The sequence below is a fragment of the Lepidothrix coronata genome, unplaced genomic scaffold, assembly GCF_001604755.1.
Source record: "Lepidothrix coronata isolate B3197 unplaced genomic scaffold, Lepidothrix_coronata-1.0 Scaffold89, whole genome shotgun sequence".
NCBI classification, from domain to species: domain Eukaryota; kingdom Metazoa; phylum Chordata; class Aves; order Passeriformes; family Pipridae; genus Lepidothrix; species Lepidothrix coronata.
This window is the reverse complement of record NW_016690269.1, coordinates 2,892,112-2,918,171: the sequence shown is the minus strand read 5'-3', so window position 1 is coordinate 2,918,171 and position 26,060 is coordinate 2,892,112.

Genomic DNA, 26,060 nt, shown 5'->3' with positions numbered 1-26,060 from the left:
AACTGCTCCTGACACCTTTAAAGCATGTCTGTCATCCTCCACCAGCACATAAAAGCATATGAGTTTGTATGACCAGCAAACCAACTATATTTCATTGAAGGGATTCTCAACCAAAAGTGAAAATTTCCTTGCTTTTTGAAAAACTCTGAAAATTAAATTTTATTATTTTCGTTTTCATTCCTCTCCACTAGGATCTTTAATGACATGAATGCCATTATCCCATTTCCTACTGAGTTTGCCTGACACGTTAATAATAGAAATTGCTTGCTCCTGTAGAGCAAAAAAACTATGATAAGCAACATAGTACTATTGTTAGTATGCTGTTCCAGATGCTCAAGTTAATCAAATAAGAAGAAAAGGTGGCTTTTAGAGAAAAATTTACTTGCTATTTTGTCAAAACCTGTGTATTCCATTAGCACCAAGCAGAACTTCAGCAAGTAGCAGTCACAATGCTGTATTTTCACCCCCTAAAGTATGTTCTAAAGTAGTTCTAAAGGTGTGGATTCAAACGCAAGGAAAGATCTCTTGAACAGAACAAAGACTTCATATTTTTTAGAAATACATTACACTTACTAATCATAATTGTAAAGATGAAAAAAACCTTCTTTTTTAGTTATCTTCTATTAAAAATTCTGAGCTTTACTTCTAGACTGAGCATGTCTATCTTAAAATCCAAGCTTTGGTTGGTTGCTTTCTAAGGGCTCTGTCAAAGACAGGTCTGTTCCTGAAAGCTGGGAGTTCCACTCAGCCCCACAGTTACCACATCTCTCTGTTCCTGTCTCACCACAATGACATCTTCTACTTTGCTGGGACAGAGCGAACTTAAAAATTACTTACTCCTTAGTCAGTTTAACACACTGCCTAAGTATGGGTTTTGTACACATTACACCTTTGCCCTCCTGCACTTGAAGACAGCTCTGGTTCCTTGGGAAATCCCAGGGAATGGATAACACTCTTTCCTAGAGTACCGTTGTAGGGACCCTCAGGACACTTGGATATATTCCCAATTGCATCCTCTCAGCAAATTTATCACTTGAAGCTGTTGCAGTGATACGACATCAAAGAGTTTGTGTGATGATTTGGGCATTTTCGTGTAGAGTTGGAGTTTGAATTTCCTGGAAAAGAAGTAAAGGCAGGAATCCACCAAATAGCATCTTCTAACCGTTGAGCTGATCTCTAACAATCTGCCCCATTTGAAGCTGTATTTTAAAAGGATGAATAAATGTCCTGTTCAGTTTGCTGGAGCTCAAACATCTAACTCAGCAAAGACAAAACAAGGTGATTTCATGATGATAGTCTAGCCAAAAGATCACCTTATCTGGGACTATTTGGAGAGGTCACCAGGCATTTCTGAGTTACACAGACACCTTTTTGAAAGCAATCTCTCCTCAGCCGAATGAAAATCAAATACCATGTGTATCTCAAAGGACAAATCAACTACCACAACTACCCTATCTTGACAAATCATGCAAATTATTTAGCAGTGAACACTCTCTTCCTCCATCTTTCATGCATTTCCCTCACAGGTGCAACAGTCTGTTTTCCTCCATCTGTGATTCCTCCTCTGCTTTGACTTTTTCAAATCCTCGGAAAGGGTCTTCAGGATTAAATATGAAAGGTACTGGGGGCTGGTTATCATTCCAAAGAGAAGATTGTGGAGATTAAAATGTAATGTAATAAAACAAGTCTTTTAGAAATATGCACCCATGCATTTAACTATAAGCGGAGGATTTCATGGCTTTTATTACATTGGACTCCTGCCAGTGAATGAAAATCACACAGAACATGCAACTTTAACAGTGAGATTTTTCCCTTATTGCATCTAACTACCAGAGACAGCAGTCACCTCCACTGGTGCTCTGCCTTTGGCCCCCTTCTGAGATTTAGGCCATTAAATTGGTTTCACATGACAGGACTTGGAATGCTGAAAATCAATCCAACTCATGATTCTGAAGTTTAGTTTTGCTTAAGGAGTTGTATTTCAAAACTTTGCAGCTGAACCCCTTTCTCTTCTAGCTTTAAGCCAGGATCATTTAAAACTAATTTAAACATTATGAGAAGATTCTAACATAAGCTCTTTCTCTGCATTCATTTATTTTTCAATGTGAATGAGTCAAGCAAAGAAAAACCTTTTAGAAGGTAAAAAGCACTAATATTAAAGCATTCATTGCAGAGAATATCAGAAGGAATTAATATTGCCTAATTGCTGTTTATTTACACGAGTCATTTACTGTACAATCTTAGAGCTCATTTTCAAGCTTTCCTCTGCCTTACAAGACACACTGATCTAGTTACTGACAAACTGGCACTATACTGAAGGTTGGCTTTTGACATCATTGGCCAGTCTTCCCAAATACTTCAGGGTAAAGAAAACTAACCCTTTTTGTTTATTTGTTTATTCCAGCCTCTCTTGCACCGAAATTTCCTTGCCCAAGAAAAAGATTATATACCAGCATTTAATTCTATTGATACATTTTCCCCAGTGACCATGAACAAGCTGTTTTCATTTTTTTGCTAATTATTTCTATGTGATCATTTCACTGAAAGGAGCCTTACTGTCCATTTTAAAGGTCTTTTCCATAAGATTAAAAACAACATAAGAGATGTATAAATATTTGGATATTCAGTTGTTTGTTAAACAGAATACAAGGCATTTGCTTTTTTTTTTTTTCCCCCTGTCGTCCTCCTTTCCACTATCCAGACTTAATTTATGGCCTGAGGGTTAATATTATACAAACAACCATTTATTTCAGAAGAAATGTGATCGTTACTAAGCTATTCCATTGGTTAAAGAACCTCTGCTTTCTTTCTCCCAGCTGAGTTGAGGTAATTGCTTTAGGCTGCAGGCAGGAGAATGGGAAGCAGATGAAGCATGTTGAAGATTAACCACACAAAGAAACTGCCTAAACAAAGAAAGGGCTCTGAGAGGAGGAGGAGAAGAAGTCTCTCAGCCTAAGCAGGCATGCTGGGAAAGAAACCGCTTGTAGCTGTTCACTACTTTGTGCCCACAAAAAATGAGGAACAGAGTCATCAGCAATTCCTATGGGCTAATCTGTGCATATGTAAGCAAACTGGGCTTGCAGGCACTTTCTGATAAGAAGAAAATGAGACTGTGACAGCCCAGAAGGACACCAGTCATTAAGCCAAATGCTGATAGGAGGAAGGTTGTTTAAAGGTGAAGATCTTCCTCGTCTTTGTCTGTTTACACTCACATTGAAGACCAGAGGAGTCTGCTTAATCATGTTAGAGACCCAAATTAAATCTGCAGAAATCACATTCCACTACCCCACGTCCCAAATGCACTGAGGCTTTTGCCTCCTCTGCCTTATATGGGATTCACTTTATCCAACTAAAGAAATTAAAGTTTCAAAAATTTTAAACTTTGGCGCTGCTCTTCCTGGCTTCTTTTGTAGTCAAATGTGAAAAATGAGAAGTGATTTACACAACTCCATAGAATTATAGAATGGAATCATGGAATGGTGTGGGTTGGAAAGGATCTTACTGATCACCTAGTTTGAATACCCCTGCTATAGGCAGGGACATCTTCCACTATCCCAGGTTGTTTAGAGCTCCATTTAATCTGGCCTTGAACACTCTCAGGGATGGGGCACCCACAACTTCTCTGGTCAGCCTTTTCCAGTGCCTCACCATCCTCACAGTAAAGAATTTCTTCCTAAGTAAAGAATTTCTTCCTAAAGAAGAAAACTTGTCTTAGCCAACTGTCTTGGAAAGAGGTGAGCTACTCTCAGAGACGCTCACTTTTTTCTTCTGACTGTAAAAGAAGACTATTAGTGAGTAGTACGAGCTTCAAATCCTAACCCTGAAGCACTTGACTGAGGGGAGAAGACATCCTGGTGTACAAGCAGGGAGTTCAATTTCTGCTGGAGAAAAGTCTCTCCCATACATTTCCAGGAGAAACACCACAACAGCGTGTTCCCAGATGGCAATCTTAATATTAATAATCACAAGAGTGGTGCTTATTACTATTTTTCCCATGAAAAACCTCAAATGCATTGGCTGATGCTCACTGCCAGTGATACGTAGTCAGACTGAAACCGTGGTCAGTGTTGGCCACAGAGCTGCCTCTAGCAGAAGGTGTCCACTGGCAGATCCAAGGTGACATCTTTGGAAATCCTTTTGGTGGAGGCAAACCTTTGGAAGTCCTCCAGACGTGCTAGAGGCATGCAGACCTGTTCTTTAAACTTCACTGTTCTTGTGGGTTCATTCACTGTCCTTCAATCACAAGCAACAGGAAAGATCTTCGTTTTGAAAATCTTTACTTGCTCCACATTAAAGAAGTTGCATTCAAATTTTTTTAAAGAAAAAAACGTTCCTGGTTTTGCACAGCTTCTAGCTGAAAAGCATGATCCCTCACAGGGCAAAACACCATTCTTAGAAATACAAGTCTGGTTTCACCGTATTACTTCCTTTGCTATTTTTGTGCTTAAATAAATACGAGTTAGGCTGGAATATGAGTAGGAGTGATATTCTAACACTTCATTAGCAAACATACACTGTTCCCTCTTTCTTTCCAAAATTAATTAATTCTTACATCTATTCCTCAGCTACAAAAATAGAAATTTTCACAGGCAACAGAGGCAGACTTTTAGAAGTTAGGCTAAAAGCAGCAAAGAGCACAAGTATCACGAGTTTTTCTATTTTTAACTGATAGTTAAAATAGGAAAGCTCCATCATACCTATGTTAAGAAGGAAAATATGAACAAAGTAGTAGTTCTACTGAAGTCCTGCAAAAGCCACATGAGTCTGTTCATGGACTTTAACTAACTTTGGATCAGGCCATCATTAAACATTTGCCCAGATGTGCTGTTACACACCCTTGACTTCTGACATTATCTCCATTTGGATGACTTCTGTGATATAACTGGGCTGGACTCATCTTTCTTGAGGCTTTAGCCTCGAGGCTAAAGCATGGGATTTAGGCTATCTGTCTAACCATCATCCATCATCTGGATCCCGCATTAGAAGGAAGAATTTTTAGAAACTTTGCCTCAGAACAGGCGCATATCAAAGTCGTGTAATCTGGGGATTTTGGGTGATCCTTATGATACAGCATTCTGCTGAGACAGTGAGTAGTCTGAAATACGCTGTGGTCTGGCAAGAGTGAATAACAAATCTGTTCATAACAGTGGGATCAGAAGCATGTACCTGGATTCATTCCCCTTGGGAAGGGGCTGGTTGCATAATGTTATATCGCTAAACATCTGATGTGTCAGTGAAACGTTTTCTGCACTCAGGCCCTGTACTGGTGTAAGTTTCCCTTGAGCTTGTTTTAAAATGTGATTTGGAAGTTTCTGTGATCAACACTTCAAAACAAGGATTACCTTGTTCATCTAAAAATCGCATTATCTCAATAATCTCTTTTGATACACTGATTAATTATGTCGAGGCATATAACAGCTTTCTCCTCTTTTGTTGCTTAAGATTTATTCCTGACTTTTATCCAAGAAAGGTCTAAGGCAAATCTAAGCAGTCAGCTGACTTTTTATTAGATCAGTGCAGTACATTGCTTCCTGAGTTTTTCTGAGTGCAAGACCTCAAATATTTGAAATCACAAATCCTGCCATCTAGTAGCAATACACATTTATATGATTTATAAAAAACAGTTTTATCTGTTAGGAATGCCAGAGGTGTATCCAGCACTTGGTTACTACTAGTAGTATCATGAAAGTTGATGGTTTGTCTGTCAGAGGTGATTATGTCACTTTGGAGTGCAAGTGCTCATTTGCTTTTTTAGTAAGTGTCATAACTGTTAATATTAAATGTTAATATTAAATACAAAAAAGAAATTTTATTTTTGTTCTCAAAGGCATCCTCTATCCATTGGCATGCCTTTCCGGTCTCATAGGGGTCTTTTAGGTCACACTAAACTGTAGACTTATCTCTTGGCAGGACCGAAAAATCTCGTTCATCTGTGGAATATCACATAAATGCTGAAATGCATTTGACCTGTAATACCCGAAACGTAAGATCTGGGTGGCTGAAATTCTTCTTTTATTAAATTGCTCATGCCAAAATATGCAGTTCTCCAGGGGTTTGTCTGTCTCACTGGTGTCTACTAGTTGCAGAAGAACTCTTCTGTGGCCCACCTTTTTATAGTTCTCCATGATTATGAGTCCTCTCTTTCTTGCCACAGTGATGTTTTAAAATCCAAAATCTGTTTCTGTCGCACATTTCCTTGCTGTGTACCTTTATTACTGTCTAAGATCAGCCACTAAAGATGACATGTTTTTGATTCTGATCTGAGGACATAGGGTATCTATTGCATCACTGTTTTGCCTGGGGCATTCAGAGTGCCCTAGCAGATGAGGGCATGCGTGCTTCTGACTCCTGGGTGTGAGGAGAGCTGTTTGAACAGCTACAGCCAGCTCTATTGTATTCACAGCAAACTCTGCGAAGTTCCTTTCAGCTACATGTCACTTCCAGTTTGTGTTGTCTGAAACTTTAACAGCGATAGATGGTAATAAGCTCTTTTCAAAATTCTTGCTCAGTCAGAAGCTGGTGTCCAAGGCTGGCTGCACACAATTTTTTAAGTACGATGGCTTTTTCAGTAAGTGTGAAAGAATTTTCATGGGCAGAGTCAGACAGTTTTTGGACATTCCGAATTTTTATTCTACACTGTATATTTGTCACTACTATTCACCTATGTGAAAAAAAAGTGTGATCTAGATGAATCTGACGTATGAAGAAGAAGACACAAATGAGAGATGCCCAGTGCTTTGCTTACAGAGAATAATGCTGCTCTGTTTCATACCAGTGTCAGTTTGACTGTTCTTTACAGAGGCTGGGAGTGCTTGCTTTACCAGAGAAGCTGACCTAACTGTTCTGCAATAACTCCCCCATGTGGGCATTCCAATTTACTCTATATTTCATTTTCAAAACAGGAAAGCTGACTCAAATATTAATCTTCCTTTCAATTATAGTGGCTTTTGTACATACGTAAAGTTTTCTGGCACACTCATGGTGTATGGAAATCTTGGTTACTCTCCCTGTGTCAATAAAATCCAGAGCATGCAACCTGTGCTAATACCAGCATGAGCAGACTGTTTTGGAGGGTGATTCCACTGTGTGAGAACAAGCTGAATTGCCCCTACTGGCAAAAGAAGGCCAAAAAGTAATCTTCTCCTCTGATTTAGCTGGTTGACTGAGTCCTCTGGAAGCTCCAGTTGACCAGGCCATCATTACCACTGTTTACTGAAGTTGGGCAAAGCCTGTTTGGTGTCAACAGCTCCAAACATGTCTTAATCAGCTCGATCTTTGTAGTACTGGTTAGAGCTGATACCCATCCCTTGCCCATGCTGCCAGCATTGCTCATACCCATGCAGATGAACTGGTAGTGTAAACTACTTAGAGGGCATATATGACTTTAGAGCTTTGCAGGATGGCAGACCCTCCAAAACTCTGTTTAGTCAGTACAGCCACGAAACTTCGTACCAAAAGCTCAATGGAGTTAATTAATAGTTTCTGAGCAGCTCAGCCACAATAATTCTGATTGCTTCCCTGCTTCTGTTCTAGAAACAAAAATGGTCATCTGATGTTTTTTCTTCGCTTCAGCAAAGCCTAATCTCTAACTGATAGATTACCAAAGTGTGAAAGACTATGCCATGTTTCTGCTGGCTCTAAATGTGAGTTGGCCTGAAGAGGGAAAGTGATCCTCCAGTTTGTTTCCCTCTTTCGAGCTGTTTGATTAACAATGGGCTAGAGGTAGATGTTGGGAGAGAGATCATTGTCAGGCTGAGTAAACACGGCAATTTCTCACCCAGAAATCTCCCCTGTGGCAGCTGTTTGATCTATAAGGAACTTGTCCCTTGTATAATCAGTCAGCAAGTTGTGAAACAGCTCTTCTCAGATGTTTTCTTTTCCCTTAAACTTATTTCATCTGGGAGCTAAGGTACCCAGATACCACAATAAAGGCAGTTTACATCCTCTTCTCAGATGGACCAGTCCCCTGAAGTCCTGCCAGCTCCGTAGGACAGTTTTTTTCATGTGATTCTAGACCATATGCAAATGTCAATAATTTGTGTTTTCTGTTCAGGGGAAAGCAAATGAACATCACCCTTTCCCCATTCCTAATATTTGTCCAAACTCATTCCCTAGATTTGGCCTTGGATGTGTCTATATTAGTTGTTAAATATGCACATTTTTTTTGCTGTCATTTGAGTATGCATACATATCTGTCAACACATAATTTCCCTAACACAATTTTATATGTACAACTTTTCCAAAATGTGCAGCTTCTCTTAAATGAAACGGACTCTTCATAAGTCCTTGTGGAAGTGAATGGAGTTTTTTTCAGAAATGTTGAAAATGGAATTTTTTTTAGTTCTTAAGGTTTTATTCACTTGCTAAATCCAGGGCAAGCATTTTTCAGAGCAACTACTCTGGTGCATTTACAAGTATACCAACACTAGAATTTTCCAGTAAGGTCATGAAAAGGTTGCAACTCCCCTTCCAGGGACTAAGAGAGTGTCTGAAATATCAAACTGAATGTCAGGGCCAGCCCCCCATGTTTGGATGTTCAGTGATGTGAAGAAATGTGAATAATGTATCATAATCTGGGGATAAAAAGGTGAACAAATTCTTGGTTTCCTAATTAGCAGGTGCATGCAGAAGCTGTCCTTTCATCTGAGCTGGATGTATACTGTCACTGGCTGAAGGACGAACACTGAAGTTTAGGGCTGATACTTAATGTGAACTTCAGCAGTATTACTGTGTTTCAAGTGACAGCCAAATTGCTAAGTATACCTGAATCATCACTTCTTAATTGCTGTAATTAAATAAATAATACCCACTGCATCTTTCTGTCATCTGTCCTTTTAGGATATTGAAGTATTTGCTAAAAATTCAGGGAATTCTTTAATGTGGAAGTGAAATAACAGCCTAAGACAGTAGAATTTGTGAATATATTGAAGTTGGTAGGGGATATGTATTCACACTAGTCTCTCAAGGAGTAAAAAAGGTTCAGAGGTGAAGCTCCCTAAGAGTCCTGTGGAGTAAGTGAAGACATGCATGCCTCTGAGGTCTGATTCAAAGCACTTAATTTAGACCCCTGTGCATGTAAATCCCCCACAACCTTCATTTTGCGTTGTACTGACGGGCCTGCTGTTGCACAAGCAAGAAAATATTCTTAAATGAGTTCTATTTCCCACTCATTTAATTTGTTTTTCCACTGCCATCTGAATTTTCTTCTCTTAACATTCAAAATAATTCAGCCTAGTAAGGTTTTTAATTGATTCTTATACTTTAACATGATCTTAGTAGAAATGTTTATTGTGTGTCCTTATCTTTGCTTCTATTGTACCCAGAATGCTGGACTTTATACTTAGAGTTATACTAAATGGCTCATATATATATATATATATATATGAAATACATATTTCTAAATAAAATTTATTAGATATATAAATGTATATTTACAAAGACAATATATATTTATACATCATTATATATTTATAACTAAAATTATAAATATATAAATATATATTTATGTATATATTATATATATATATATAATACAACAAAAGTTTCAGTTATGCTACCCAGAAATGCACCAGGATGCTTGAGATGCTACAGAAAGATATGATGCTTGGGGAGAGTGACGAGGTTAAAGTCTGGGGAGCGTGACAGATTTCTGAGAACCACGAATTAGAAAATAGGAGAGGAAGCATTTTGTGCTGCTTCCTACGCTGTCAGGGGGAGGTCTCTGCATCCTGCAGAACAAGGCACTGACTTTCTCCTCTCAAATTCCGGGAATTTTAATTCCCTCTCTTTAAGTTTGACTGTCAAATCCAAGTAAAACCAGGCACTTGTGTCGTTTTAGTGTCATTTTTCTCAGTAATTTTATTTATCAATGTCATCCATGAGCAACCCAGTAGGAGTCAAGATTTCAAACTGAGAGGGTAGTACCCCAAACATTTACTCTGCTCTCTTTAGTAACACAACTGCCAAATTTTATTCAGTGAACTGCAAACCAAGAACTTCAAACCGAGAACTTTTTCACAAAGCTTGGGGTTTTTTGTGCTAGCTGGTGTGATGTTTGACAAGACAAATGCTGTGAATGGCAATATTAATGACAACCAGATTTTACTTACAGGTACCTATTTCACAGCTAAAACAAGCAGCCAGAAATAGTTAAATATATACCTAGACAAGTATCACTTATTTTGTAAAGAAGATATTGATCTGATGGCCAGACAGGTGCAGAAATAAATTTAAAAGTGTCAGGAGGGAAAATAAACGGACTAATCAGCACACATGAAATGGGACAGAAGGTAGATGAATACAACTTGGTCACCACTCTAATTTTGACACCAACTATCACAAACATTTTCTACTTAAAAAAAAAAAAAATCCCATTGATGTTAATGCAGTACTTTATCATCACCACAAAAAGAAATTCTGCATGACCTTAAAGACAATTTTACTGACAGAAAAGCATCGGTATTTTTTTTGTTTTGCTGCAAGCCACCTACTCTGTGGTGGACTTGGATAATCAGATTTCAGTGGGTTTGTGTCAGTGTGAAGGAATAGCTCACAACTCCTGCTGTTTCACAGTACCTTATTTTCCTTTGCTGTTCTGAAGTCCTTGGTTGAGATGAACTTCACTGAAGAATAACATAGCTAAAACCAGCAAGAACAATCTATGACAGTGCATCTTAACCACAAACCACAAACTTCATGCCAAAATCTCCTTACTGTCACGGTAGGAAAAGATGGTTTAGAATATGTTGATGATCTGGTATACCATAAAAAGAACAGCTGTCCCTCCATCTGGTGGGAGACTTGCTGTGCTGCCATGCTCCATACATGGATGACAAAGATTAAATTATTTGAAAAATAAATACAGGAGATATTAACTTATATTTTTCATGTGTGTTTGTCTGAAAAGAACCAGCTGAAGTGCCAAACATCAGTACTTTGCAATTCCTCCCTTCCAAATAGGTATTGTGTCTGTAGGCAGAGACAAACCAGTCCGGAAGAAACTGAAGAATACAATAATTTATTTAACCAGGTTGTGCTAATAACAGCTCCATCAGTTACTAAGTACCTTTCATTGCCTCAGTAAATTTCATTTTATTTTTGAAACTTCTGCAGTTTTTCATAAAGATCTGTTCCACAACCAGAAGTTCTTATTATGTTGCCCTTGGTGTGGATCAGGAAGTGATAACTAAATAATTCTATATTATACATCAAATTATTCACCTTATTGAAAATGTGTCTGGCAACATGCTTTGGAAGAACTGGACACGGCCAAATTTTCAATAATTGGGTTTTCACCTTCTAGGCCTGAAAGTGCAAACACTGTTGGCTATCTTGACAAAGGATCTAAGCATGTAAAAGGCATTCTTAAAAGCAGTGACATCAACCAAAAGCAGTCACAGAACCTTCTGTGGCGGTGGCTTGTCCTCCCAGGTTGATGAGTCACAGTTGTCTTACTTTTTCTGAGAGTCTGCCAGAAAACACTCCCAGTGTTGTTTGGTGCCACTGTTACCATATTTTTTCTTACCTCTTTATTCTTCATGTTTCTCCCACACAGCTGTATTGATTATCATCATATGATTATTTCCAATGAATAGTTAGTTATTCACAAACATACAAAGCAAAACTTGGGGTCACTATTTTTTTCATAGATAGTGGGTTGTCTGTTGCTTGCCAATGAACTCAAGTGCCTAATAAAGTGTGCAGTTTTTATAATGATTTCAATTTGGTGAATTATATTCTAAGCTAGAAATAATGGCATAAATTGTTCATGATAAATAGGCCAAAGTGAAAAAAAAAACAAAACAAAAAACCCCAAAAAACCAACACAAACCTCTGCTCCCACTTTCAGATAGTTTTATAGCTCAGTGACTACAGAGCTCCCTCAATTACTTAAAAAAGACCTGATTATATTTTCTGAATATATAGAGTTTATTTTTGTGCTTTCAAAATTCACTTCTCTGCTATCTCTTGATTCTACCACAAAGAAATAAATCAGTTGCCTCATCATCCCTATAGTCATCTGTTTGGAAGAATTCTTACAACTGTCATTAAAATGACAATATTCAGCAGCCATCATTTCAAAGCACTGTTGTGCTGGGACAAAACCAGAATTTCTCATTTATTCTTAGCCTTCAGCAGTGGTGTGACACTCTTAAGCTTTTTCTGTGGTCAACAGAGAGGGTCAAGAGCTTTTCATAGCTACAAATAAAAGGTTTAACACCTAACTTTTGGTTATCCACTGATGCCCATATGACAAATGCCACCCATAATATGGAGTTTGTTTAAGGGAGTTCTCATTGGTTTGTGAAACAGTCTGAAAGCAATTAAAAAACAATTTTATGCTTGTTCATACTAACAGTCTCTCTCACCTTTTTGAAATACCTGTGGAAAACAAAATAATTTTTTTCACGTTTTTCCTCTCACTACCACATTTGTATGATGAGACAAATTTTAAGCTTCCTGTAACATGACCTTACATTTTTTACTGCCATAGTTGTGTTGTGAGAACATTTTGTTTTATGCTAAGTGCAGCAGGGGCCATATGTTGCACAAACTTTTTTGCCCCTTCCCTCTGAACCAGCTATTATGGTGCTTGAAGCATCTGATTTAGTTGCTGGAACTCTCTTGGATTCCCAAATCTTATCTTTGCCCTCAGCTTCCTCTTTTCCTGAAATAGGATTTTTTTAAGGCATATAAATATCTGTGAAGAGTATGGTGTTTGAATGAATTTCAGAGTGTGGGATTTCGTGTATTTTCAGAAATGGAGAGCAAGGAATGAAATAACTCACATATGTTACAGCTCCCAACAGATGCAACAGGCATGTCCATCATCTGGTGGTTCACAGATACATACACCTCTCTAGCTAAGTGCAATAATAACATTATGATACAAGTTCTGGCTTGCTTTTCTGTTCTTGGTTTTGTGCTCTTGGCAGCACCATGCTCCAGCATCATCCACAGGCTTGGTTGGTGCACAGTCTGCTAATTATAGCACTCGTTTTTCTAGGAGTACAAAAATATTAATTCAAATCCCTTTGGCTGGAAAGAGTTTGCAGTTCAGCTTTGCTGCTGCTGAGTGAGTGTTCCTGCAACTGCATAAGTGAATGAGAGGTGAGAGCTTTAAGCTCCATTTAAAACCCCCAAGGTACCTTTGCAATTCTTCCATAGTTCTGATGAAGCTGTAATAATTCATAATTAAAAATGCTGAATAATGTGACTATTTTCCTTTTCTTTTTTGATATTTCTTTTCATTTGTGGTGGAAAATACACGTTCGTCAAGTCTCCAAACATACAAAGCTGACACAGGTTTTTAAAATCACTTGTTAAAATCTGCTTGTGAATTTCAAAACTGCTAATCTTTTCTCCCTAAACACTTAACCATACTCCTCAGAGACTATAAACCATGGTCAGCATGAAGCTGTGTGCTAAAAAACAAAGATTTCTGGTTTTTTTTATGAACGCTGCTATGATTTAGCTTTTCCTTTGGCATAAATAATATCATATGGTTTAAATAGAGCAAAGTGGGTTTGAATCTTCATTACACTGGTTTTATTTTGTTCTTCAGGCCAGGTTCTAAAGCCAGGGCAGGATCATAGTGAAGAGTTACTTGTGCAAGAAAAGACCTAATTGGCCAATTTTTTTCAAACAGTTGATACTGCATCGTAACAATCTCCCCTCTCCCAGATGTGCGACTTAAAGAGCTAATTGAAAAATTTGGTCTGTTTTTTACTGTTAAAATAGTCAAAAAAATTACCCTTTAAGGAATCTTAACCTAAAAAAAAAAAATAAATAGAGGAGCGAGCACTTTCTGACTAAATAACTAAATGGAGATGTCTGCGTCTGCCAAGGTCTGAGTTCCCCTTTGTACAGAGGAATATAGGACCTCGTGGGATATGATTCCTCTCATCCTCAAGCAGACACTAAAGCAGTACTGATAGCCATGTTCTGTTTTCCCCTGACTGGTGTGACTTAATAGATGCTTATATAAAAATGTTTAAAATTAGGTGAGACGAAATCTAACATCTGCCTTTCCAAATAAATCCCATGGGATGGATCCATAGTCCACCAAGGTCCATGCAAGGCTGTTTTTTCAGCTCTCTGGGTCAGAGATCATTCCTGCCTTAATGAAATATATAATGTAATAAAGAATAAGTGTTGGATTTCTTGAGCTCAGCTGCCAGAACTTTCTCAGAATTGTGGCACAGCTATGGGAATACATTAGGGATGTAAAAAAAGTGTTTTCTCACATTAGTCATTCAGTGTACGTTTGGTTATTGGCCATTTTCATTTCAGTCCTTGATTTAGTAAGAGAAAACTGACTAAATCAATCTTTTTTTTTTATTATTATTTAGTTAGGGAAAACACTGTTTTAGCATATGGAAGCCTTGGAAACATTCCAAGAAAGGAAAAGGTTTGGCTGAAGTCAGGCATATACAGGCTATGCTGCCAAAGTATGGTTTGGGCAGGGCTGTGCCACTCTGACTTCTCAAAAAAAAAAAAAAAGTACCAACCCATGTGAAAAAGCAGTGCTCGCTTGTGCTATCAACAGTGTTAAAAATGACTTTGTGTAAACATTATCCATATGGCTCTTGGGTCACACAGAGCACACAAGGTCCAGGTTTCCATGGACAGCAGCAGATGTTCTGTGTCACCCAGAGAGATCTGAGAACCTGGCATGGCCAGGGCTTTATGGAGAGATCAAGAAAATATGTGCTGGTACCAGCAAAAAAAAAAAAAAAAAAAATTTCTTCTGTTCCAAACCAAGCCCATGTTTTTGATGTCAAATGTTATATGCACAAATCAAATTGTTGAGGATTTCTACACATTTCAGCTGTAGGATGTTGTACCACCTGAAAGAAATACTGCAAACTTGTAGAGTATTGAGGGAATATGATTAAAACAGTCCAGTTCACACTTCTAGCTGCTGCTTCAGCATTTAATTACCAAAGCATCTTGATCTGGATCTGGAGAAATGAGAGGTTGTTCATACAGAACTAAAATCATGTTCTAGCTTAACACTGCTTTATCCTTCTGGGACCTGGAGGGTATATCATTAAAGAGGATCTTCTTATGTTAGTTACAGAATTGTTTTGAGCTCCAGGCAGGGATAACATTGCACTGGTTGTAACAGATCCCTGAAGCCTTAAACTGAGATACTGTGTCTGATGGGAAAAAAAGAACGCAAACCTGTTTTATTTTGCTAACTGAAGATCATGCATGATACAATAGCTATTAACCATAAAAAAAACCTCTTTATGGCATTTTCCATACCTGATAATAGAACTACTACACCCAATATGTAGCAAGAAAATGCTGTCTCTATATGAATAATTATTGCTTATTACTGAATGTCACAGGTCATATTTTCAGCTGTCCGACTAGAAATGTGTAAACATGTGGCTCCAATTTTAGTAAAAAATCATGGAGGCTGCATAGAATTTCTGTTCATCATGAAATGTGTTTTTATTAGATAATGTTGCTGCAGTGTTTAGAGAATATTTATGTGGAACGATATGACAAAACGTCACATATCGGCTACAAATATAGACTAATAAATCATCAGTTGTCTCAGCTGTGGGATCAGCAACACTGAAGAATCTTAATGTGAAAAAAATGAAAATCTCGTATACTAAAAAATGCTAACAGCAGAAAAAAAAAAGCACTGGAAAGTGTGCTTTCCCGGAATAGCCCAGAACAGCATAAAACATGGTCAATAGAGTAACAGAGTAACATGCTTCGTTTGCTTTCTTCCTTTTTGAGATCAACAGGGCCCCCAAAATGCGAGATACGGGGCAAATTGCTCTGCTGAAACTCTTTTGACTATCACTTAAAACATTGTCTGGATATCGAGTCAACATTTAAAAGACACAACAACAACAACTGAAAACTCAGGGAAAAAAAATTATAAATTTTCAAGAAATCCTAACTTTGCATCTTCATAGCCTAAACTAAGTCTTTTTCTGCTTTTTTACTCATTATGGAGAATTATGTACTGCAATCACAACCAGGCAAACTGTTTTTCATTATTTTTCAGACTAATTTCATTTTCTGGACAATTTAACAGCAGAATGATGTAAATCTTCCTTAAATATCCAGTAGTGGCATGATCTTACAAATTCCAGTAGAGTTTAACCATAACCAGAAGAAACAAGCAATAAAGATAGTTAACACTGTCAAAGAAATGGTGCAAACTTTTTCCTCACGACTGACAGTGACTGAATTTTAAAATATTTTTTACAGGGTCCAAAGAATAGCACGAGCTGAAAAGAAGAAAACTGCAAATAATGACTGGCATTGCCCCTTTTGAGGCAGCTGAGTTAAAACTCTGTGTCTTGTAGATTACTCTGCGTAGGAGGAAATGTAAGTGATGAGGATCTTAGACAGAAATCTGTCTGTACAGGAGAATGCACAAAATCAAATTTTCCTGAGCACGGGATGTGTTAAAATCTCCAGTTTCTCCACTCTCCAGACCTCTCTCAGTCATCCAGAGCTGACTCCAACGAGACTGAGATTTCACCCGAAGAAGAGAGGGCCACAGAAGTGCTGATGTATTAACCCCTTGACAATCCGAGTGGTTCAAAATAGTTGCTCCCCTTGTTCAAAAGTAAAAGACAGTGAAGTGTACTTTGTAAAAAGTCCATTAGAAGGAGCAACCGATGGCTGTTACCCCCCTAAACGTTTAATTATTCATGCAAATATACAATCAGCATTATGTTGGTCATGGGAACCAAGGGGGTGGTTTGAATGAGCAAGTGAGACCCTGAAATATCTCAACTTCTGTGTGCACAGCCTGAGAAACCTCACAGGACCTTGGTGTCACAGGTGATGTGTTCAGCCCTCTCTGAGCACCAGGCACAACCAGAGCTCGATGGCTCTGTTCCATCCCTGTGAGCCACAATCTTGGCTACTCAGGTCAGTGATGTCTTTTTCAGGGAATCTGATCTTCTCTGCTGGACAGAATTCCACTGCAGGCTGTACCAAACAGCATTCATCAGCTTATTATCTCTTCCAAGTTGGTCACTTTTTGTGGCAAAAAGAGAGGATGAAACTCGTGGCTTAACACTGTTTGGCCTTCTGATTCTGTGAGCTTATATTAGAAACACTGAAGAGCACTGAGAGCCTGCATGTAACACTTGACATCCTGTTTGAAATTCTGTAGGTATTATTCTTTGAGAAACATGAAACTCCTAGGACAGTCAGGGCATTTCTGGTCTCATACCAATAATACCTCCAGCTGAGGCACAGGAAATCCAAATTGCTCTTCAAATTAAATCACAGGAAACCTTGATTCCTTGCTTGTCTAAAGCAAAGTTAATGGGAAACAGATGCACATTCCTGTCAGAACACCAAGTTGTATGTTTATCTACTGCTGGCTTATCTTTCAGCATACTGGGTTAAAATTATAATAGTTAGAATTGTATTTGGTTGGTATGCTTTTGCAAAATATTAATGAAAATAAATTATCAATTTCGGTTAATGTTGATAACTGTGATCATTACTGGCAAATCTAAACCATTAATTTGATCAAAAATTAAACTTGTGTTCTCCGGAAAACACAGTAGCAAAAGTAGCAAATTCATGATATAAATTGTTACAAAATTATGAATACCATAATCATCCAATGTAACAAAACAGTCAATTCAGACTCAAACACAGTAATTTGTTTTGACTCCAGCCAAAAACATTCTGCTGAAAAGAAATCTCCCCTGACACAAAATGAAGGTCTATTTTTGCTTTTAACACTATACCCACCCTCCCTCCCCCCTCTAATATCAAGCTATGCCATCCATCCATTGGAACCATCGCTTCAGTTGCAATGAAAGAGGCTCCTGGGTATCCTCTGTCAAAATTCCCAAGACAGTGTTTCGGGCTCATCAGTTAGATGGTTACATGCTGTACAACACGTGAGCGGCTGCCAGGGACAATATCAGGAAAAAGTGCTGCTTTCAAGCTGTTTTATATCCTTGTGCCCAATGATTCTGTTTCTCCTTTGCATTTCTCAGCACCATGAATGGACAAGATTAACATCTTTCTCCTTCTCTCTGAGCAAGAGTGCATTAAAAAAACAGTCTTGCAACGTAACAAGCATTTTGCAAGAATTTCACTGATGATTGCTCTGCTTAGGGCATAGTAGATCGAGCAATGATCAGGCACATGCTGGAGAGGAAATGCAAGATGGGAAAAACCCCATTCCTTTTTAGTAAACAAAGCTAGGGTTTTTTTTAATTTCAAAGTCTTTGCGTGATTCAGAAATATGGACAGAAATTACCTGTAGTTGAAAACAGAGAGAAATCTGTATGCCCGGGTTAACTCTATATTTTATAAGTATAATGCATATTATCCAGGTCAGCTTCCAAACATAAACAACCAATGTCCTGAATTCAGTGAGATTGTCCTCACCTGCNGATTAATCAGGCCTTTTCAGATCGCCTGAAAGGGTAAATCAGGAACTGTTTACAACACTGAACATCTCAGTGCTGTCCCTAAATGTATTTTTACTGTGATACAAAAAAGCCAGTGTTTAAAATCTGTCATTTCTATAAACCTGATATTCACCCAGCTGTTTCAACTCATGATGTGTTGGTTTATGCTTCTCCTCTCATCACTCCCCCATTTCTGTCTCCCACATCCCCAGTGCCTTTGGAGTTGGTGAGTTTACAATTTACCTGTCACTTACCAATGAAGAAGCCCCTGGGCAAATGATCAACCCTATCTTCCATCTTTGAAAGTGATATACTCATCCTCAAGTCCTTGTAATTCCCTGAAAATTTGTCACATCTTAGAAGAATGGTGCTGGTCTGGAGCCCATGTGCTGGTTTCAACAGAGTCCAGCCCGTGGTCACTCTTGCATTCTCCCATGCTCTGACTGCAGTAACTCTGAGTTTGTATCTATTTTACTTCTTTGATTTCTTGAAAACACCGGCTTAGCCATCCCATGAGACCTCATGTTTTGCAGGATGGGGAGGAGGAAATAGACTAGTAAAGCTACAACTCCCTTGCAAAGGTGGAAGTGACTCCACGTCCTTGTTTCTTTGAGGGCATCTTGATGAGGAAGGAATGAAGACAAAAGGCACAGCAAGGAATATTTTTGCAGTGTGGTATCCCTCTCCTACCACCAATCTGCACAGGCTGGCAGTCAGCTCCCCAAGGACACCTCCTCGCCCTTCCCAAGGGCTGTCTCACCCCTGGGCTGGGTGACTGCCTGCTTTGTCCCTCTGTACCATGGTCTTCAAGGCAGTGACAGAGTCAAAAACTGAACACTCTTCTGTATTATTGTTTATATTGTTCTTTCCCTGTCTCCTTCCAGAATGTATTTTTATAATCTTCCTCTATAATAGCCTGGCTTGCTAAATGAAGTTTTTTGCTTTCAGCTACAAAGTAATTCTGCACTTAAGGTAATGAAATAAGAAGCTGCTAAGTTTTATGCCTTCATTGCCTTGCTGGAAATAGGCCTAATCCGTCAAGCAAAACACATGTCACTAGGAAATGCCATGACAGAGGTTTAAGACAACCCCTTACACATCGTGTCACCAAGGGTAAGAACTGCACAAGAGAGGACTGCAGTCATCATCTCATTAATTGCTCTCCCTCAGAGAGAAAAAGGAGGTACACATCAGCACAGAGGATCTCCCACCATCAAGAGCACAGCATTTCAAACCATGCAGGAAAAATAGGGAGACGGAGAGGCAGGCAACAGGAGCAAAGGAACCATAAGAAGTGCCAGGCGTCATGATTTGGGAAGGAGTAGGAATGCCAGGAATGCACAGCATTGGGAAGTAGAGTCAGATATGCAACCATGAAACTGGAGAGAGCTTGTTTGAGGGAGGGGAATAAAAATGGGACTGGTTTTGATTGTATTTGTTTTCATGCCCTGTGCAGATCAACTGCAAACTCTTTAGGCTGATGGTGGCCGAGGACTTATTGGGTTTTTTTGAGGTGGATGTAGCTTGCCAAAGGAATGTTTCTGGTACAGAGGAGCACACCAGGCTTGGGACTTTCCGTGTGGTATAAAATCATTCACAGGATGGCTTGAACTGAATTTAGACACCTTTTCTCGGGTGTCTGAGTGCTGTCTGGGAGCAAATCTTTGGTGTTTTGCCGAGGTGAGGTAAGAACACATGAGGCACAGGCAGATGTGGCTTGCCCAGAGACAGCCTGCCATGACTAACTCCCAAGCGAGTGTGCAAATTGTTGGTCTATTTTATCCCCAGTTTCAAGTCTGTAGCTGCTCCTTGCCACCAAATAAAGCTGTGATCTGTGCTAATAGCTGCTGAAAGCCGTAACCTCACGGTTAATTTACATCTGCTTAAACAAATGCTGCCTGGGTTAATTTGGCACCGGTGAGTCCCAGCACGCTGAGCTGCATCGCTTCCTGTGCAGTCTTGCCCCGTCCTCGTAAGAGGCATTTTGTAGCTTGTGGCTGAGGGCCAGCTCCTGCACTTGGACACTGCTGGACAGATCTGCTCTGCCCACAGAATTATCCAGTCTGCCTTTTCTTTCCTTGACTAGGCCTTAATTGCTCAGATGGTTTTGTATTTCATACACTGCCGTTCGTTTTATCTCTTTTGTTTTGCTTCAGGCTTTATGAAAAGCTAGGGTGTATTTCAAAAAACAAAAGGAAAAACAACTTTTTTTTTTTTTCCCCCTTCTGTAGGCACACTGTTGGTCTGATGTAACTCTACCAGTATTTCTTCTTGACTACTTCTTGATTAAATCAAGGTCAGAATAAATCATTTCAAGTAGTGTGTGTGCTACAGCAACACACTGAGGCGAGTTTATATATTTTTCATGCCACAACAATCTTTTAACATCTAGCACAAATGACTCATTGCTGTTTCAGTGAGTTATTACTTTCTTGAAATACCAGTAAATTCAGTCCCTCTTCCTCAGTTTGTACATGGCATTCTGTATTTCTGGCTATTTCTCATCATTAAAGAGGAGAAATCTTTAATTTCATTTAAGAAAGAACGCTCACAGTGGCAGGAGTGCTGTTTCATGTCGAGTACCACCCTGCTCCCTCACTGTCCTTTTTTGGTAATGTTTAGGTTAACTTCTGGATGTGAAACAAGCTGTCTGACAGAAAGGTGCCCTGATGCTTGCAATGGTGGAAAATTCCAATTCCTCATTGGTTTCTTTACTGATTTTTACTAGGGACTAACTGCAGGTTTAAATGCCTGAGATTATTTTTAACAATATTAGTAAGAAACAGTCCTGCTCCTTGGAAATTATTATGTTTTTTCAGAAATAAAAAGTACTTTGGAACTTCCAAATCAAAGTCTTAACTGTAAACTAGTCATAATTTGGCAGTCTGTTTTTCTCAGAAGTGCTTCAAGCAGTAATTTACTCCTGATGTCACAACATCTCTTGCAGTTCTTGCTGGAGACCGAATTTTGCTGACACAGACTCTCTATGTCAGACACAAAAGGCTTTATTAATTATTTCAATTTAAATGTCTCTTGGGCCAGGCCTGAGGGAGAGAGAAAAAATAACAGAGGGAAGAGGATTACCATTCTAGCTATGCAATAGAAAACAATCTGACTGTGCAGAGGAAGGGGAAGGACAGAAAAGGAAAAGGAGAATAGCTTCCACTCTCCCAGGGCATCCCAAGAGGGGAAAGGAGAGGGGTGGGAGTGCAAGCTGTTGCTCTATTTTACATATCAAATTGACTTCTTCTTGCTTACATGGAAATTTTATGGGATTCTTCCTGTTCACTTCCATTTTGAGAGCTGCTTGGAGTTTTTAACATTCTCCTTTCTAAATCTAAAAGGCCAACCAGGCCGAGGTAGGGATGGGGTTATAAGATTGCTGTAAGAAAAGTAAATGTAAAATTTCTGTAAGAAATGTAAATGTAAAATTTCTATAAGAAATGTAGTCAAGATGAAGAGGAAACTCAGGCAAGGCTGAGGAGGACATGAAGGACAGGCAGGAGAGTTTTAAAATCTCCTTTTGGAGCTTTTGTGAAGAGAAAAAAAACTTATTTATGCTTTTTCACATCAGGGAAGGGGAAAAAAAAATCAAGACAGAGAGCTGTCTTTGCCCCTAGGTCTCTTACTGAGCAGGATTATGTGTGTTTCTGTCCTTACACATAGTGCTTTATGGAAAAATAATCCAGTTTTGAACAAAATGGATGCCCAGGGATTGTCTCTTACATGTTCCATGCAGCAGCAGTTGACACCCAGGGTGTGTTACAGCACCACTCTGGACACAGAAAGGTAACCCAAAACCCTATAAAAGCTGTGACAAACTCCCCCTCCTCTCCACAGTGACCAGCAGTGGGATTCTGGGACAATCATCCAGTGTGGCAGGTCTGCAGGAAGAGGTGGCTGCCCAGCTGCCTGGCAGACGTGGGCAGCTCCAGACATGCCTGCAGAGATGCACAAGTGTCTGCAGGATGTCTTTTCCTGATATGTAGCTGCTGTAGGACTGCAGGCACCTCAAGAAGTGAGTAGGCAGCAAACAGGGGCAGTCCTGCTCCAAGCGCTGGATTTGGCCAAGTAACCCCAGCTGTCTGTGCTGGTTCAACAGCCTTTGACTGGCTAGGCAGCTTTCAGAGGCTGTGATCAAAAGGTTTGAGTTTGCTGCATCCACAGAGTTTGTACGAGCAGAGACCTCACTTTATACCAGGTTTGCCTTCTGCCATAGTTCTGCTCTGAGCTTCACCATAGGGAACTAGTTAGTGAGGATAGAAGGGGCTCAGAGCATGAATGCAGGATTGATCCTCAGCTGACAGGAGGGCACAGACAGGCTTTTTGCCTGCAGTTCTCAGAAATAATACAGAACCAAGTGGACTTCCTTTTTCAGCTGTTTGTCTGCCTCTGTTGCCTGTCAGATTGGGAGCTTGATGGCAGAGACTAGTTCCTAACACAAACTTCCATGTTTTCTATTGAAAGAAAGTGCAATGCAAAAAAATAGTGGCAGAAATTAAGGCGTTTAGTTCTTATTTTTGCAACAAGCTTGTCTGGAGATGGATTATGACTGGGGGAGCTAGTGTGCACTAAAATCAATGCCACACCGCCTTAGCTGCTCTGAACATGAGTTGTATTGGTCCAAAATGCTTGCACATGGTGCAACAAATCCTACCAGTATGACCAGGGCATGCCCTGTGTCCCTTTGTCTTCTTCACAGAGTATTGCTTCATTATTATGCTAAATTGCATAAACATCATGAGTGTTTCTTCATCATTCTTAACAGCTGATTGGGTGGTTTTATTTTTACATACTCCAACAAGTCCTGCTGAGCAGGGCTGAGTAGCTGATGTAGCTACGTGAGCTTAACTCTTCTAGTGAGAATGGAGCACTTCTGTTATATGGAGATAGTAAATCAGTTTAGAAGTTCCAGCAGAAGATTAGAAGATCCACCTATGCTGTTGACCTGTATCTATCAGGCAACCATAGCTTGTTGTCCAAATCAGGTTTTGTCTCAGTACTGGACTGTTTTGAAGATTCATGGTTAAATACAAACTTCATCACAGAGTTTACATTCTGCAAATGGCTCAAGCAATTTAAAATGAACTTGACCTGACATTTTAACCTCCTTACCCAGTTATGCAGACTGTTTGTACTGGCAGGAGCATCTAATAGTTGGGGTAAAAAAGGGAAAGGAGAGTTAATCACCTTATCTCAGTTGAATCACTGATTCACTGTGTGACCTGTGCAAAGCCCTAAGTCCCTATTGCCTTATAGATGATGTTGTCTTTTTCTTTAAATAAGAGTACTCCAAGAGCCAAACATACCACTTGAGATGTGATTTTTTTGTCAGGTCTATGTATGCTCTCAGAAGAATTATCTAAGCCTGGAACATTTTGTACAATGCTAAAAACTACACAGAAATATCGGAAATAAGTGATTTGCCTATTGTGAGTCATCCAAAACAAGCACAGAGCTATTAGTACACAAACCTTACATGTAGGCTTGCCAGCAATTCTTGAAAGTGACTACAGCTTGCGTGGGTCTGGTTGTGACTTCTATTTTTCTCAGAATTACCTGAATTCTCAAGGATTAGGACTTTCAGCCTGTTTATTTCGACTGAAGCTCTTCTCAGAACTGAATCATAAAAGTTTAGAGACTTGGGACACTTTGAGAGCCCCATCATCCCATCATTCAACAAAGGTATGGCCAGCCCAGTGGCACTTGCACACTATCATTGCTGAGAACTGTCTGTCTCAAAAATCACAGCAAGAAGAAAATGACTGAATCATGCTCTGTATGGTAGAGGAAGTGTCATGGAGATATTATTGATTTATGAATCCTTCAGACTCTTTCAAACAGCAGGTGCCATTTTGTGTGCTGTTTCACACCCAGAACATAAGAGAATGCAGCAGAACCCCTGTGTTTTCTGCGATGTCTTATTCTTGTCCATGAATAGATATTGAGGTATAATATGCACTCAGAATGAAAAGGCTGCCACTGAATCTCCTCATCTTGATTTTGCCACAAGCCTAGAGCATTCCCTCAGGCAGTGGTTCAACATGTATGCTACACTGCTTTTAGTCAGAGTACATTTCTTGAAAGTATGGTCCACATCTTGCCTTTGTGTTGTGGTAAAAAAACCTGCCACAGATAATATTAACATATGATAAAAAAGACAAGAAAGGAATGATTGCGATATCAAGCATCACAATTAATGAAATGAATGAAATACTTTCGTTCTGCCTTAAAAAAACTAGCAAGAAATAACATCTTACCCACTTTTTTTTTTTTTTCCCTAAAGCAATACCACGTGGTGCCCAGCCCAGAGCAAGGAAGAAGATTCCCTTCACTTTCTTCATGTCAGTAGTGGTTGGGCTCCAGTGGAGGTATGGCTATGACTGACCATGGAAACAATCTCTGAGAAAAAACATTTACTGCCCAGACTCATCCTCATTTATTTCTAGTTGGAGAGGAGGCAATGAGGTATGAGGTATTATTGAGTGCATTTTGAAACTGTTTTTTCTTATGCCTTTCTTATTTTAATTTTAAACTATGGTACTATGCCACATCTGTTCCAGAAGCTTCAAAACAGGTCTGGGGGAGTGAGAGGAATAAAAGGGGTTAAAGTCTGGTAAACAAAAAGAAGGAAACTCCTCACAACTCTGTTATGAATGTTTAGTAACACAAAACTAAGGGAAAAGGTACTGCCTGCTTCTCCTGCACCTACCTGAGCACAACAGGTCACATTTGTTTCTTGAGATGACTTCTACATTTTTTGGTATTCTCTTATTTCAAGGTATTTTTCAGAGAAAAAAACCTTCATCCACATTTAACCCATGGGAAACAGCAGTTAGAAGGTCTGTTCAAGGTCACAGAGCAAATTAATTTCAGAAACCGGAAAGAAAATAAACCAGTTTGATTCTGGGTACCTTCTGCTGATGACTGGTTTGTGCAGCTTTCCCTTAGGAGACAGTAACTCTCATCATCTCTTCAGTCATAGAACAGATCTGCATATGAAGGATTAATATTTATATATTATATATAATATTTATAATGGAGAACTGTCTTCCATTTTCAAGCTACTTCAGCTATAGCTTTTAAAGCCCTACCTGTTCTTTCCAAGATAATGTTCCTGAGAGTGCCACACAGACTGCAGAACACACAATAGGATGAGTTCATTGCTTATTATAAAAAAAACTCTCTGAGAAAAACAGCATTTTATTGCTATAACAAAGGTCATGACACAGCTTTCTTATATTCACACTATATTTTTAGAGAGCTTTTGCAGCCCGGATCACAAAAATAACAAATCTCCTTGAGAATGCTGAGGCCTCATCTTGCAGGCAGTTTGCATTGTTTAGGTACTCTGAGTCACAGTAATCACAGTCCCAATCAACTGTTGATTTTAATTGTTAAGTGTAATCTGTCTGATCCAAATTCCACGGGCTAGCAATGAAGTTAGGATGGCTCATCACATTGCCTTTGCCACTGCAAGCTCTGAGCAGAGAACTGATCCTTGGGAACACACAACAAAGAGTACTCTCCCAAACACTGCCTTTTTTTAAGAATTGCAGAATGTGGGGTTTTGAGTGCACTCTTCCATACCAACCCTACTACACTGATGTCCTCATAAAAAAAAACCCCTGAAGCACA